The 10,947-nt window shown below is 43.2% G+C and overlaps 1 long non-coding RNA gene across 1 annotated transcript; it reads right to left on the bottom strand.

Moving 5' to 3' along the window:
* On the bottom strand, positions 1–10,377 carry LOC110291717 (uncharacterized). The gene is made up of 3 exons (XR_002377600.2): positions 10,316–10,377; positions 7,035–7,141; positions 1–435 (listed from the first exon to the last, which is right to left on the bottom strand). It is a non-coding gene; the product is annotated as an uncharacterized LOC110291717 (long non-coding RNA).
* Between the last annotated feature and the right edge of the window lie 570 nt (positions 10,378–10,947).

Raw genomic sequence — 10,947 nt, forward strand, 5'->3', positions numbered from 1 at the left:
GCTTTCCTCTGCTCTTGTCAAGTGTCTGCAAATAATGAGGCTAATTCGTCTTGATTCCTGAGAAGGAGAAACCTTTCCACGGAGCCATCCTGTGGCTCACAAACCCTCTTCATTACCACACCCTTAATGGAGCCTGAGGCTCATCTTAAAGTGTGTCAGAAACATAAAATTTTTCGGATATTTTTTTTTCTTTCTTGCTGAAAAGTGTCTCCCTAATTGCCTCCCTCTTCTGCTTGTAAAAAAAAAAAATGGACTTCTTAGTTCGTGTTTCTGTATGCTTAGCACATTAGATATTTTTCCATGTGCATGCAGCCTTAGCTCACTCCGAAGATGTTCCATTAATTATAATTGTGAGCCATATTACAGCAACGACATGGAGAGCCATTCCAGCAGCCTGAGTATTCGGGTTAAATTATTTCCAAAGCTGACATTTCCCTAGGAAAGAGAAAAGTGGGAGCTGTTTGTAAGAAGAAAGGTTAACACTACGCAATTCATCTAAAATCAAGAGTTTCTCTGTTTTCTCTTCTTAACTCTTTCCCTTCTTTCCTTTCCCCCCTTTCTGGCTTTCCTCTCCCCCTCGCTCATTTCCTCCTCTTTTTCCTCCCTTCTAGTTTTCTCTCTCCTCCCTCCACTTCTTCCTTAGCTTCTCCCTCAGTCTCCCCCTTTCTCCTCTTAAACAATAAACACCAGCTCTAGAGTCACCTGAACCTTTGGCAATAGGGGTATGATGGTGGGTGAGCCACTTTTTAGCCTTGTTAGTCTCAGGTTTATGATTCCCAGATAATGACTCTGAGGTTTACTCTTTACTGTTCCTGAGAGGATCTCAAGCTACCTAGTATGTGATTAGTTCTGAGGTGGTACTAGCAGATGCCATCAGCTCTGACTATTGTTCTATGGCCAAGCACAGAGGCACTAAAGGTAAGTGTGAGAAAGAATAGCATTGTCTCCTCCTTGTAGAAAAACGATCAATGTCTGTAATAATATCCCTTCACCATAAAAAGTGAGCTACAGAGACTATATCTCTGAAGCAAACAGAACCAATGTCTAGTGCCCCACCCCAGTAGTAATGAGTGATTCTAGATCTGACATAATATCGGAAAAGATTCCAGTCATTTCCAAACACAGAAAACAAATAATCCCTCATAGAGGATGATGGTAAAGGAAGAGAGAGCGCATGTCCCTGGACAGATGCCTGTGAGGAAACAGAAATGTATTTTCATGTTTTTAAATGTGTTAACTGACTTCATTTTCTACAGTCCTGGAAAGAATAATTTTGAGAATTCATGTTTGGAAAAGCAGAGCTGTGAATTCAAACCTCCTAGGAGAGAGCTCAACTTCAGGTCGTGTGTGAGAGTACATTTGTACAAGTGAGCACAAAGACACACATGCCATGGCACTAGTGTGGGGGATCAGAGGACAATCTGGGGAATCAGTCTTCATCTTCCACCTTGTTTGAGACAAGGGCTCCTTGTTGCTCGCCACTGCATGTACCAAATTAGATAGCCAGCTTGTGTCTGCATAGTCTCCTGTCACAGACTTCCGTCTTAACAGATGCACACTGGAATCAATGATATGTGGATATGTGGATTCTAGGGATTGGATTCAGGTCTTCATACTTGGCAAATGCTTTATGCATTAAGCCATCTCTCCTGTCCCTGTTCCACTGTGATGTCGTGAAAGGCAGAGCTAGCTCCTGCTCACAGAGCTGGCTCCTGCTCACAGCCCAGAGCTGTGGCAAGAGTGGGCATTGTTACCTCTTTAAAGCCCAAGGAAAAACGGGGAGTGAACACAGAAGTTTCAGAGACCAAAAAAATACATCTTTCCTAATTGCTGTGGCTTATCCTTATAAAGTAAAACAAATAAGAAATTTGCTTTCTCTGTTACAGTTGCAGAAGACGTGGTCTGGCATAACAAGCCATGTTATTTTCTAGGCAGAATGAGAGAGAAATGGCTGAGGGAGACAAGCCCCTGAGCATGATGAGCAGCAACAAAGTCAGGAGGCAAAGCCTGCACTTAGGCAGCCAAGCACCTTCACCTTCTGTCTCCTCATTAGCTCTGGGAGGCAGCACAGGGATCTAGTGCAGGCTTTCCCACTGGGACTGGAATGCTTTATCTCTTCCTACTTGTCTGCTACTTAGTTACTCAAGCGTGCAGACTGGATATCTCCCCTGATCAATTCGAGCACCAAGAGGGCAAACGTGAGCCATCTGACATTTACAATCCCCTCACTGGGTCTCTGCTCTACTCGGCTGCAGCAGTAGCCCACAGTGGTCCAGGACAGTCAGCTCAATTAGCACTGTGCAGAGCCTGATTGAGAAGCAGAGTTCCTCTCTCCTCAGACACCCTCCCTTTATGAGGCTAACTAGAAATAAAAAGAGCAGGGGTTACATGTTTCTTCCTGAGCCAGAGATTCAAGACCCCACAGCAAGCTGGCCCAGAGGCAGGCTGCTAATTAAATTAGGCCCCTTGCATTAAACCCTGCCACAGGTGCTGAGCCTTCTTGATGGGAACACATTGCAGAAGCATTCCGAGCTTAGCTTTATGTGTGATTAGAGGCCTGAAAAGGATATGATCTCAGGTGTCAGTTTTTTAAGCACTGGTTCCTATGCAGAAGAAAGGCATCTCTGCCATCTTTAAGGGGAGACTTCAGCTTATTAATTTCAAAAAACTACATCTCTTCTTTTTTCCTAGTGAATCAGAAAAGAGTAAGATTGAAACAATAAATCAAGAAAGGGTAACAGGGGAAATAATGATTTGAATATTAGTTAACTTTAAGAGTTTTTCGTTTGTTTGTTTAAATTCATGGTCTTAATACCATTTCAAAAGCAGGTCTCAGCAGAAAATATCAGCTGCTTTTAATAATTATGTATTTATTCATTTATGTATTTATCTAGTAATATTGTGTGGGCATGGGCATATATATACATATATGTGTGTGTGTGTGTGTGTATATATATATATATATATATATATATATATATATATGCATACCACAGTACACAATTGGAGATCAAAGAAAACTTAGACGTCAATTATTGTCTCTGTCATGTGGGCTCAGTCAGGTTCATAGGCTGTCAGCAGAAATCTCACATGCAGTTTTTACTCTGGAGCCTACATCTGGATAACTGGGGGACTTAGAGCACCCCCAGAGTTATGGCATCAAGTTGTGAATGAAAATTCCTGAAAAGAATCGCCCCTTCCACTGGACCTTCTAAGGGCAACTGACTGATTGGACCCTCAGTGATGTGAAGCAGTTGGAATATTAAAGTCCGGGACCAAACTAACTGTCCTGCACCATCTTTACCCTCTTTAGTAGCTATTTCTTGGGCTGCTCGGCGCCTGCCCAATATCTTTTTGACCACTAGGTAAACCCCAAGGGATATACAAATAGACACAACCAAAGGAAGGCTCAAGGACTGGACTACCAGAGAGTAGTTGGCACCTATGGCAGTTTTCCTTGCATTGCTACATCCTCTGTATTTAAGGTTTCCACCAGTATAATGGAAAAGTACATTGAAATACAATGTATTTTTGTTCTGTTGCAATAAAGCTTTACAAACTGTTATCACTTAGAACATGAAATTTGTGCTAACCTGTAGCTGTGCTTCCAGGCTGTAGTTACTCACATTCCTTCCAAAATGAACTGTATCTTTCACTTTGACATGAACGTTGTTGTTCTGCATCTACAAAGCCCCGGAGCAGGGGCCAGGGCAAATTACCAGAAGCTGACACTGCTGATCCCAGGACCACAGCAACAGACACAGGCACAGCACACAGGACATGAACTTAATTACACTGGTGTGCAAAGAGCCAGAGGTGCTGTGTGACCTGTTTGGCCCTAGGCTCTTAGCCTTCGGATCATCAGAGACCCCAGATGAAATTGGAGGTTCTCATTCTTACCTCCCAGGGAGGCCCAAGGGAGCAATGACACTTGGTACACACTGCCTAGCACAGTGCCCTTCCTGTGACAGCTGCTTTAATTGCTCTGCTTGCTATAGCACTGCTGGGAGAAGGGCCATGGACGCCTAAGGGACTGATCATTTGCGAATGCAAATGAGATGGTTGCAGCTTGGGAAGATGGAGGTATTGGTAATGTGAGCCCTGAATTGCATAGTCTGGCAATAGATGCTATTAATGCAAAGCACATGAAAGTAACACAAAAGCCCTACTTTATCTGCACACAATGAGGACCAGATTCACCATGTTGTTTGACAACTAGTATTAGACATCTCATAAGTGCTGTGGTGGGCAAGCATCCTCAGCTTGACTAGGTTTAGAATCGCCATGGATCACACTTCTGGGTGTGTCTAGGAGGGAATTTCCAGAAAAGGTTAACCTAGGAAACTAAACCTGCCCTGTGGGCAGCAGCAGCCGAGGCTGTGGATTCTGCGTACAAAGAAGAAAACAAGCTGAACATCAGCATTTGCCCCTCTCTGCTTCCTGGCTGTGGATGCAATGACCTGCTACCTAACACTGTTATTACTATAGACCCTTATAGTAATAGGCTGTACCATCATCCCCATGACCCCCTCACCATTGATAGGCTGTGCTTTCATCTCCATAATCCCCTCACCATGATAGGCTGTGCTCTCAAACTGTGGACCAAAGTAAACTCTTATTCCTTAAATTGCTACTTTTCAAGCATTTTGTCATAGCAATGGAGAAGTATGTAGTACTCTGGGTCACCTCAGATCTTCACATCCCACAATGCCCTTGGCCCTTAAAGAATCCGCCTTCACCACAACCAAGCTAACATGACACAACCTGTCCACACCTCACCTGGTGGCAAGTCTTGTCCTTATTCCCTTGGTCACTGAATATTCCTGCTGCTCCACATCTTACAGGCCATGGAAATGGCCTATACAGTAAACCACTGCCCACAAGAAGATGGAAGCCAGGTAATGGGTCTCCTCTCTTCTCCACAGCACCCAATGTGTGCTCACTCACTCCTAAAGCCTCTTTGAAGAGAAACTGAGAAGGAGATGTCTGGACCTCAGGCTGCTGCTAAGCTAAGCTACAGGAGGGCTGGGGGAGCTTTCCTCATGCATTTGGAAGCCACAATTGAACTTCAGCACTGAGGTCAGGTTTCTTGGTGACAACAAAGAGAGGCAGTATGCAAATAGATTAGATTTGGGGCATGAATTCCCTTTTAGTGTAATGCTTTTTATGGGATGAAGAAAGTGAGTGAGCTGGACTGCAGCTCCATTTGGATGAGCTAACCAAGGAACGAACGAGCAGGCTCAGTCCTGAGCAAGACTGGGAACATCTGTGCCCCTGATGCTTTTGGACCCCCTGCATTTACTGTTTCAGCCCCTTAAGTATGCTAACGAGGACAGTAAATAGACACCTCTGAGGAAGGGCAGGAACCCCAAAACACCCTAGGAATGTCCTTGCTGGAGCCAAGAACTCAGAAAAGAGTTCTGCCCGCTTGGTTCTTTCTTTCCCTTGTCTGGAAGCCACAGGTGAGGGTGAAACTGAGAGGTTCCAAAACCCCAAATGGCTCAGCTAACTGGATTGCTCAGCTTGGCTCCTCCCAGTGCTTACTCCCAGCTTCTGCCATAAGGCCTTTGTAAAGCTCTCTGACTTTCAGCTTGATGATAGCCCAGCCCTGAGAATTCATTCCTGCTATCTCCTCTTCTCTTCTCTTCTCTTCTCTTCTCTTCTCTTCTCTTCTCTTCTCTTCTCTTCTCTTCTCTTCTCTTCTCTTCTCTTCTCTTCTCTCTTCTCTCTTCTCTCTTCTCTCTCTCTCTCTCTCTCTCTCTCTCCCCCCCCGCTCCCACTCTCTCTCTCTCTCTCTCTCTCTCACACACACACACATCCCTACCTACAAATTTATAATAAACTTCTCTCTAAAGCACACCATGTGTGGTTCATGAGTTTCATTTTTCAGATTTGACCATGAGCATCTGGCTACTCTAACACTTAAGTTAAAAAGCCCAACTAAGAGCTTAGAAAGGCTCCATCACTCTCAAAGACACCTCCAGATTTTCCGCATATCATTGCCATGATATATAGAACATTAGACTTGACCATGCCCTATACAAGCTCTGGTCACTGACAAACCTAGGATGCAGGTGATAAGCACTTTCTGTGCACTGCGTTCCACACATAGATGACTTTTCTTCCTGTTTTCATGATGTCTTTTATTCTACTAATCAGAGTGCTGCATGCTGTCTCACCAGACTATCTGTGCTCAGACTTCACATCATCACTGTATCCTTCATCTCTAGCAGCTCCTCCAGTGTTGCTCTGCAGGTGGGAAGGAATCCTCCACCCGCCCTTCTGAAGTTTTCTCGTTTGCATGAAAATGAGGGACTTCATGACTCTGTCAGGAGAAGCCAGTCCTCCCCAAAGTTCCTTCCCTGGAACACCTCTTCTTTTTATAGTACTTCTTACCTTTCACAGGGTTGATGTATGCAATACACTTTCAATATTCCTGCCTTTAACCCTTTATCATCATCAAGCATGAGGTTCATGAATCTTAAATACCAGCCCAGGAGAGCAAGAAATAAACCCTCAAGCAAGGCCTACCCACCCTCCAAGCCATGGTTCTTTCTGTACCAAGAACAAAGGGCCACTAGATTGGTAAACTTCCACATTAGAGGCGAATGATGGCATGGCAGGCATCTGATGTTGTCCTCTGCTTTGCAGAATCCAAAACTGATAATTAAAGTTTTCTCCTGGGTCAGGGAAACTGGAGATGTGGCTCAGAGGAGAAAGGGCTTATCACTTAGATGTGTGTACTGGAGTGTACAGAATGCACAAAAGCAGGTATGGTAGCATCCTCTAAACCAAGCATTCAGGAGGCAGAGTGAGGGCATCCCCTGAGAAGGTGGTTACCTAAACAAGCTGAAATTGGCAAGCTCTGGGCGAAGTGAGAGATTCTGCCTCAATAAACAAAGAGAGACACCAAGGACAACATCTGTTATCAACTTCCGACCTCTTCACACACCTGTATCCACATAAGTATGAGCACATGCACACACACTCACACACGCGCGCACACACACTCACCACACTACATATGCACTTACATGTGTCGAAAGAAGGTTTCTTGGTGTGTCCACATAGTCACTGAAAATCTTCTATGTCTTGGAAAATGGAATTAATGCACTCTTTGGACAAGTTCAGCTGGTCAAATCTATGCAAAGCAAGCACATTTTTAAAATTCCAGTAATTAAAATAATTGGCTGGCTGCAGAGACTGTCCCTGTTAATTGGTCTCCACTGAAGAAACATTAAGCTTTAGGGAAAATACATGTTTAATGGGAGTAATAAGTTATTAATACAAACGGAAAATTCGGCAGAATGTGCAATAGCAGGTACTGGATGCTTGGAGATGCTAGTGGAGGCTAAATTAGCTTGTTGCTTTCCCCTACTCTACCCATTAAGCTGTTAACTGATTTAAAATATTAATACAACTCAAGAATCATAGGGAAAAGCTTCATCGTGGGCAATTTTTCCTGTCAAATATCAGTGCTATATTATGTGTGATTAATCATGATATAAACACACCATGCAATTAATCAGAGCTACCTTGACCAGACAGCAAGAGCTTGCAAACCTTCATGAGTTCTTTTCTGTGAAAACGGCAACCCTTCTTTAATCGCATACAATTTGATGTAAACTGCTTTACAGCCTTGAAAGTCCTGATTCCTCATCATTTGTAGACCCCATGATGTTCTCTTTTCCTACCACATTAACTTACCTTTTTTATTTGTAAAACATTAAAAACTGCAAAAATAACACCATTAGTTTTAAAGTAGCTATATTGTCTGGGTCTCCAACAAGAAGATGACAGGTTCTCTTCATACTTGCAGGAGCTGCCTGCCACACTGCTGGATGGAAAAGGGATCTTATCACAGAGCAAACAGCTTGTAAATGAACGTTTGCTGTCACATTAAACTTCATCCCACAAAGCCCCTGGAGAGCTTGAATAAGTCATGCGTGTGCTGTGTCGTGCCTGTGTTTTTAGCCAGGTTCCCTGTCCCTCTTTATCTCTTTTTGAAGGTCTAGGTAGAGACTTGTGACCTTTCCTTCCCATTCTCTTTCCTCTCTGCTGTTTGTTCTCAACCTGTGAGTAGCAACCCCTATCATGGGACCACTTAAGGCCATCAGAAAGCAGTTGCAAAATCAGTTACGGAGCTGCAGTATAAACAATTTTATAGTTGGGGGAAGGGGTGATTGCCACACAAGGAAATGTAGACAATGTTATGTTAGGGGTTGCCACATGAGGAAGTGTCTACAATGTTATGGTTGGGGTTACTGCCACATGAGGTAGTGTCTACAATGTTGAGTTAGAGGTCACCATAACATGAGGACGTGTATATAATGTTACAATTGGAGTCACCACCACATGAGAAGGTGTCTACAATGTTATGATTGGGGCCAGCAGCACATGAGGAAATGTCTACAATATTATGTTTGGGGTCAGCACATGAGGAAGTGTCTACAATGTTATGGTTGGGGTTACTGCCACATGAGGAAGTGTCTACAATGTTATGGTTGGGGTCAACACCACATGAGAAAGTGTTTTAAAGAATCACCATTTGGGAATGTGAGAACCACTGTTCTACACTACACAAGTTCCCACTCTAATGTTCTTTTTGTAAAGTTTTACTTGAATAATAATTGTCAGGAATTGTTATTTGACAAAGTCCTGGTATTCCTCACCTAGTTTCCCTCAATGTAACATCTTTTCGATTAGCTTTAGTAGAACAGAAATAAGGAAATTGACACCAATCCAGGCCCCCTGAGAGGTAACTGGGCTATAGGGATTTCAGCCCCTCTGCTAAAGTTTATGAAAGTAGCAACATATCAGACAGCCCCTTCTCTTCCCCCTCGCCAAGATAAACTGGGGACTTGTTCTTCACAAGACACCGGACTTGCTGAATCCTTGATCTTGGATGCCCCAGTCTCCTAACATCAAAGAAATAGAAGTACATTGGCATAATTAACAAATCTAAGACTTTTGTTACAACAGCACAAAGACAGCCCTTATCTTAGAGGAGCCAAGAGTCCATAAACCTATCTCATTTTAACAAAGGCAACAGATGAGGTATAATAAAAACAGGGGTGGAAGAAAAATGGTTTCTCAGTCTGGAATACTTATTTTCTTTGCTCTCTAAAGTTTCAAACAACTTAAATGTTTCCTTGACCCATCTGTGAACTCTTCCTTGAAGTTGAAATAAGAGAAGAGATGGCACTAACAGGAGCATCACTTTTTAAATGCCACTAAAAGGAGAATTACTGTGTTAAATGCCAATAACAAGACCATTGAGATGTTAAAATCTCTTCACAACCATTTTAAGACAATTGTGTTAAACTCTCATTTAAGATTCAGTTTTTCATTCCTTCTCCACTACCAACATTTTTATGATCAAAAATCTCCCTCTTGGAAAAGTTGAATTTATGAATATTTTGTGCTTAAAAATACTTGAAAATTTATTGATTCTCTTAGTTTTCAAGTAAGTGATGTTATTAAAATAAGGATTATATTAAAGGCTTGCTTTTTTTAGAAAATAAAGAATTCAAGTAGAATATGGGAAAGACTGCATGAGTCAGCTGTAATGTGGATAAACAGAAAGGGAAAATCAAGGTTGTGCTGAAGGCAGGTGGAAGTTGGCATTGAAACTGGATATTAAGCTTTGAGCCCACAGTGACAGAAAGGTTTATTAAGTATTGCACTATAAAGGACAGCATCATCCACAGACTAAGCTTAATTCACTTCACTCACACATCTAAGAAGCAACAGAGAACAGAAGCAGCAGAAATAATAAACTATACAGGCAGATTATGGTCAGGACACCAGACACTAGAAGAACCGATTTTATAATGGCCTGCTTTAGTGGTAACTACAATAATTAAAGAAACACTTTAGATAAAACGACAAGAGGTAGAAAACTTTAACACGCAACAGAAGACCATCAAACATGCAGAGGCAACCTGGGCATGGTGACTGACACTTGCAGTCATCCCCTCACTCTTGATGCTGAGCCAGGATGATGGCCAGGGAAGTTTAAGACTAGCCTGGGCTAGACAGTGAGCTTCAGTCAGTCTGAACTGCAGAAGAGACCACTGCTCAACTGAAACCAAGAAACAAACATCCTAACAACAACCAACTGAAAGAAGTGGCCTGGGATGGAAGACTACAGTACAGTTTAATACACGAAGATAAACCCCATGAAAACAAAGCCCACTGGCTCCACTGACCCCAAAATTACCCATCTACAAACAAAGCACAAAAATGTTGGCAGATAGCACTGAAGAAATTACACAGGACCCAACATCTAGAAGCAAAAGGTAGAAAGAACAACCTTAGCAAGTGTAGGCAGCCGGGCGCCTAAAAGATGGCGCCGGCCTCCGATACACCATCGCCATAAACAAGGCCATTGCGCAGGCGCTAGTCCGAATCCGGCGCCAACCCCTCCCAAGCGGGTGCATACAAATCAAAGTGCCAGCAGACTGACCAATCCCAGGAGGACACATAACTCTCCCCAGTGCTGGGGTGTATATAAGGAGTCCTCCCTGGGTTTCTGAAGGTTCCCGTAGCAGCGAGGTGTTCCTGAAATAAAAAAGGCTGTTGAGAAGAATCCGACCCTGTTGCGTTTTTTTCTTGCTGGATGAGGTGAGCGCAACACACAAGGGTCTTGGTTCATCTGGGGTCAGGCATGAAAAGGTCTGCATCGTCTTTGCCCCTAGAGTTTGTGTCAAGAGCATAGTGCAAGGTGTGAGTGTGTGTGTGCAAGAGTGTGATTATCTCTGTGTGTGCATGTATGGGTGAGAATCTGTGAGTATGTGTGACAATGTGAGTGGGTTTATGAATATGTGTGTGTGTGGTTGTGTGTCTGTGTGTGTTTATATGAGAGTTGGGAGTGTATGGGTACATTTCTGGGTGAATGTGTGTGTGAGTGTGTCTGTGTGTGTGTGTGAATGTGTCTTGATGTGA

The sequence above is a fragment of the Mus caroli genome, unplaced genomic scaffold (genome assembly GCF_978045245.1).
Source record: "Mus caroli unplaced genomic scaffold, Mus_caroli_1 scaffold_3, whole genome shotgun sequence".
NCBI lineage: Eukaryota > Metazoa > Chordata > Mammalia > Rodentia > Muridae > Mus > Mus caroli.